Source organism: Morone saxatilis, unplaced genomic scaffold, assembly GCF_004916995.1.
Source record: "Morone saxatilis isolate NCDOM2014 unplaced genomic scaffold, NCSU_SB_2.0 Contig12, whole genome shotgun sequence".
NCBI classification, from domain to species: Eukaryota; Metazoa; Chordata; class Actinopteri; family Moronidae; genus Morone; species Morone saxatilis.
The window spans coordinates 16,091,387-16,097,770 of NW_023339674.1; the positions used below are offsets into that span (position 1 = coordinate 16,091,387).

General features: G+C 41.5%; 1 protein-coding gene across 1 annotated transcript in view; it reads left to right on the top strand.

The window, feature by feature from the left end:
- tle2b (TLE family member 2, transcriptional corepressor b) overlaps window positions 1-6,384 on the top strand; it is a 72,840-nt gene that overhangs the window by 37,452 nt on the left and 29,004 nt on the right. The gene's annotated exons all lie outside the window — the stretch shown is intronic.

Here is a 6,384-nt window from a genome sequence, read left to right on the forward strand (position 1 = left end):
AAAAAAAAAAATAAGGTGCTTGTACCCTAAAGTCAGCAGCTGCACAGCATGTGGCTTTTTATGCAGGTATGACGGCTACACATCCCATGTGGAATCAATTTTTGTATAAAATTAATAAAGCAAGTGATTATTTCTTAAATAAATAAATGTTATAAATTTCACAGTTGGAAATTTAATGTAGAATATGTGGTTAAAGAAATAACCCTTTTTAGCCAAGCTAGCAGCATGGTTCAGACAGTGTAAGTCTGTTGGTCTACCACTTTGTTCTAAATCTTTAACAATACTCAACATCTACTATGGATTTGTAAAAAAAAATTGTACAGACACTCAGGGTTCCCACACGATGTGTTCTAATTAATTTGGTGCTGTCCAGACTGTGAGATGTCTGTTGGATGGTTTGTCACCCATCCAATAGACACGCATGCACACTCCACATCTTTGTCCATTTTTATAGATTAGCCAGGACTGCAAAGATGGTGCAACCAGAGCCGACCACACTGAGCTTCAACAGCTCAACGAGTGACATCACAGAAAATATGTAAATTTTTGTGATACAATCTATAGTTCAAACATTAATGTGCCCTGCAGGATGAATTGGGAATCCTCATAACTTTTAACTTGCAAATATGCAAACATAAATGACATTCCACACAAACCTCAACTGTACTTTGTGTTTACTGCTGATTAGCTAATTTTAGCATCCTGCAACATGCTAATCTAAAATGTTGAACATTATTACATTAGGCTGTACCTGCTAAACATCAGCACGTTATCTTTGTGTTTGTGAACACTAGCATTTAGCTTAAAGCATTGCTTTGCCTTAGTACAGCCTTACAGAGCTGCTAGCACTGCTGTAGACTCCTCCCAGTCTTATTATGTTTCAGTTTAATTTAATTGAAAATATGCCAACAGTTGGTCTTAGGAGTAATTATCATAATAACTACTGCCACTATAGGCAAGGCCATAATATGTGGGTCATGTTTCCCACAGTGAAGGCAAATGAAATGTCATTTTGAAATATAGTGGGTGTCCTGGAAGAGGGAGGTTCATTCTTACCACAGATGGTACCACCTGTACCCTTGGTCTGATGTGCACTGCAGCGAGCAACTGAGGTTAGCAAAAAGGAAGTCAGAGCAGCAGCTGAATTCAGTGACCTCTCTTTTGTTTATGGAGTTTCCTTGGAGTCTTTTTTCCCCCCTTTTTGGCATTCTGAATCAATTTCCAACAAGGATGTTATGGCTTGGTTAAGTTTTTATTCGTGTGTACTGTACCTGCATTCACGAGGACATAGAGGTACGCCAGAAGGTATGAGTACTAATCTGATGTTCCAGTACCAGCCCATTTCAAGCACTGCCTGTGACGTTTAAGAAAACATGAGAAATTCAAAGACAGAATTCATTAGTGTGTGTGTGGGTGTTTGTGTGTGATGTTCTTGCATGCCTTTATGCATGCATACTGTGCAGCCAGCTTTGCTTCTCTGGCTACTTTGTGTCTGATTGCATTGAGGCCGACATGAGTTTGAAGCCGTATGCAGTCTGTCAATGCAAGCTGGTGAGCTGGCATAGTGTGAATATGACTAATAGCTTAGTGTATAATATAGCCAGAGAGAGAGATCTAGCTGGTTGTAAAACTACAACCCCAACTGTGAGCTACAGATTTCGTGTCTCATAGTCACATGCCCTGTGTGTGTGTGTGTGCGTGCGTGCGTGTGTGTTTGTGTGTGTGTGTGTGTGTGTGCGTGTGCGTGTGTTTGTGTGTGTGTACAGTACGTGTATTTTCTTTGACAGTGCATGTGTATGTGTGTATATTGCAGAGGCAAAGTTGTCTTTACATACAGGCTTATATGTGCATTTGTGTGAGGTCATTGATAGTACAAGTTGATGACTGTGCTGAATACCCACCATTGTGTTTAAGTGTGTGTGTATGTGTGTGTTTGAGGGGTGGAAGTGAGCTGTCTGTCTGTATTTTTCCTTCTAAATGTTTCTGCTGCCTGTTCCGCTGCCTATCTTGTATTGCTGCTGCACTGAAGGTTGAATCTGTGTCTTTATGTGTGTGTATGTGTCTGAGAGAGTGTGTGTGTGCTTGTTGGTCTCATGCTGGGAGGCTCTGCTTGCTCTGCACACAGCTCTTTGTATGTGTGCTCTCCTCGGCTCTGTTTGGATTGGTTTTCTGTGTGCCCTTGTTGCTTTTGTGTGTGTGTGTGTGAGTGTGTGTGAGTTTAGTTGTATTTGTGTGCACAATTCTGAGAGTCCATGTGTGCACGTGTGTGCGTTTCTGTGTTCGTGTGTGCTTTGCTGCTCCCCGCTTCTCCCCCCCTTCCCTCTCTCCCTTTCTCTGTTTCCCTTCCTCTTCTTCCAGAATAGAGGGGCCATCAATCAGAGGCAAGGGGGATAGAGGAAGGGGAGGAGGAGGCGAAGAGGAGGAGAGGAGTTGGCTCAGCGCCAGGGAAGAGGAGCTGGCACACTGCCCAGAGGAGAGGGGGAGAGAGAGAGAGAGAGAGAGGAAAAACAAGACTGAGCAAGAAAGAGGGAGGGTGGAGGGAGATTCAGGGCAGAGAGATGGAGCAAGAAGGAGAAAGAAATGAAAGAGAATGAGAAGGAGGGCAGAGAGAGAGCAAAAGAGCACGGCCAAGTGCACTGAGGGAAAACGGAGCACCAGGACAGAGAGAGAGAGAGAAAGAGAGAGATACTGTGGAAGTGGAAAAATGAGCCAGCAGAATAGAGAAAGAAGAAGGTTGATTGCATGGAGTGAAAGAGGAAAGAGAGGAGGAGGTGGGGGGTTGAAAGAGAGGAAGCAGGAATGGCTGTTTTCATTGAACAGCTCTGTGCCTGCAAGCCCAATCAGTGGGTGATTAGTACGTCATTGGCTACAAATATTTACCTTAAACTGTTCACAGAGGGGAGAGCAGTCCAATTAGAAAGCAGGGGACAGAGATAAGCTCCAGGATTGTGTTTGTGTGCTTGATATGTACACACCCTCTGACTCTTTAAAATAAATGACCCTGATAGACATTGATGATGCAAAATGATGATGATTCATATTCATATTAAGTGTTGGAAATCTCTATGTACTACTCAGTAAAGAGGGAACTGTATGGCTGGTTGAGGGTTGATAAATTGATTGTTTGTTACATAAAATAGTATAAAAATGCTGATCACCATTTCCTGAAGCCTAAGGTGATGTTAAATATTCAGATTAATACATGACATAAAGAAAAGCAGCAAATCCTAACAACTGAGGAGTTGGAACGAGATAATGTTAGCATTTTCTGCTTCAAAAACGACAAACGGTTAATTGATTATCAAAATAGTTACCATTATTTCTCTGTTGATTGACTAATCGACTCATTTTTTGAATGAGTGAACAAGGAAATCATTTTGGACACAGCTCATGACTGCTGTACGGTAGCGCACACAGACTATTTATGTACATTTCACACACATTTTATTTATCCAGTGCAGCACGGGAATAAGCCTTATTTCTTTCTAAATCACCAATATTATCATCAGCCAATAATGGGAATTATAAAGGTCACATCCTCAGCATTCTTCCTGTGACCACAAAACTATTTTGTATGACCTTCTTTCTATCAAGTGCTTGCATTTTTTTCATTAACATTAAGCATCATTTTCTCTCTGTGGAGCACAATTTCTGAAGTTGCCTTTCAAACTGGAGTCTTTTGCAGTTATAGGTTAAGATGCTCACTCTGTTTCCTAAAGTACTTCCAAGGATTCAAACCAGCAACTATTCTGGTAACAAGCCAGGGAGAGGTGCTAGGAATAGAATTAAAATAGGAGCTAAGAGGGATGGCAGAGATTTTTGTTGAGAGCAATTAGAGTGAGTGGAGGAGTGGGGTATCACTCTCTCTTTCTCTTTCTCACTCACTCACACACACACACACGCACACACACACACAACCCCCCCATAAAGCTGGCTTGCTCAGCCGTAGTGGGACTCAGAGGCTGGCACAGCTGGTAGTGCCCGAGCACACTGGGCACCATCTCCCTCCTCCCGTGCCAATCTCAACCCACGCTCATCACATTCAAATTCACCAAGCTTTATTGGCAAGATGAACATGGTCACTGTTGCTTGCCGTCATGCTGAGAGAACAAATACAATGCTGATCTTTCACAGGGAAGTGGCTTTCCCGTTGATCCAGTTCAAGTTCACTTTAGTGTCATGAGTGAAAAGTGTACAAGGAAAATCGAGAGCTTGTGTCTCAGTTCACTCCTTTTGAGCTTGTCTGCATTTCTGGTCTTGATTAGAGGGCATTACATATGAACCTCCATATATCACTTTTTGCCTCTTAAAAGCGTGCCGGTATGCTACAGTTACACAACACTGGACGCCTTGTCGTTCCAAGCGTTTGAAAGAAAATATCCAGGGGGCAGATCTTACTCCAGTGAGCCTCATTCCCTCTAAAACAAGCTTCGTCTTTGTCAGAACAGTCAGACAGACTCATTATTTAAAGAAAATTCCATGTGCAGATACACTTACACCATCAATCTGTGATGGCTTTGTGAGTGACTGTCATTATTTTCTTCTACCATCTACCCACCTGTCTCTTCTGTTTCCACTTCAGTTAGTCATTTACTACATTTCCTAGAATGCCTTTTGACAACCCTCACAGAACAGACAGGAACGTGTTGCGTTTGCGCTGTGGGTTAAACATGTGGGTGGAGAGAGAGCAGTAGCAATAGTGATACCAATTGCAAAGTAAGTGCTGGAAAATGAGTTTTTCCAGTCAAGAAAAACTGAGAATTACGTCTCTGCATTGCATTTTGGTCTACTGCCCCTCATACTCTGATGGATTTCTTACTGATTGACAGCTGAATGCAGATGCAAAATGTTGGGTCAAGGAAAAATGTATTGCTGTGACACAAAATATGACCTTTACTTTCTATGTTGGAGGTTTTCTTAATATGATGCCACATCATCTACAGCAGGTCAGTAATTGCAGAATTTCTAAAATTCAAAAACCATACAACATCAGTTTCCAAACATTTAGTGCCCATCAAATACTTTATTTACTACTATATTAAACATTTTAAATATTCCTTGGTAAACTCATTATACAACCTAACAGTCCCAAATGTTTGCCTCCGTGTTTTATTCTTTTTGCTATTATGTTGCTAGACTGGGCCACATAATGTACTACAGGGACAGAATATAACCTTTCTTGCCTTTTTCATTTGTTAGGAACAGACAGAGACACACCTGTCCTTCAACAGGCTTTAACCATCGCTGCTTATTTGCAGGATGTTGACTGTTTAACACTTTACTTTTGCCGAGTTGCAGAGATCCCTTTGCTGGTCGTGACTGTGCTTTCTGTTGCTTCTTGTTCCAAGTGATCATTTGAAATGAATCAATACAGTTTGCTTTGTCTGTGTTTGTGAGTGCTGGTGTGAGCATGTGATTACTTGCGAGCTTTTAGCATTACTTCCGTTGGGAAAAAATCTATTTGCAGGTAGACTTGAGTTGACTCGATCATTGATATTTTAGACTTTGGATTTATGTGTTACATGTATTTATATGTTAGTTAGTTAGTGTGTGTGTGTCTGTGTGTTGTGTGTCTGACAGTCTTCACTTCCACATTAATATTAACTGACACTTTAATTTGGATGGGAAATAGAGCATTTTACCGCCAGTTTGTCTGAGTATCGGGTGGCGCGGATGGCTGTGTGACCTTTGCCTGTGTTTGTGTGTGTATGTGTGTGCGCGTGTGTGTGTTTGTCTATCAGCCTGTCTTCGTGTCCCTCTCTCAGCATCCTCTTTGCCTGTTTTTTTTCCGTTTCCTTGCCAACCCACACCTCTCCTTCCCAACACCCTCTTTAAACCCTCTTTCAATCTCATCTCATTTCTGCTGTTTTCTATGTAATTAAGGCCGCTTCCTTCCATATAACCTATTCATTAAGATAAAAAACAACATTCTCTTCCCCAGTTTTTATACTTTATTGTTTCCATCAAACTAAGTCTGACATCATCCTTCCATATGACCACTAAATGTGGTTGTGTTTATTCGCTTCCTCTATCTTTCATCATCGCCTGAATCCCAGCAACACTCTTCTCCTTTTTCTCGTCTTTTCATCACTTGAAGAGATGTGGCTCTGATTACTCCTCTCATCACTCCCATCTCCCAATCAGAGGAGGAGAGGGGGAATTATTTCGGATGACATCATTAACAACACATATACATAAACAAGCCAAAGCAAAGCACTCCGACACGTTCAGCTCTCTGAACATTGATACGAACTGTATCAGTAGAACTGTAACAGAGACAAACTTAGACTCACATATACAAACTTATACAATACCGGCTGATTGTGTGTGTTTGTAGGAGACCGTCCTCATCAGTAAAATGACATAATCGTCCATTTGTCCAAG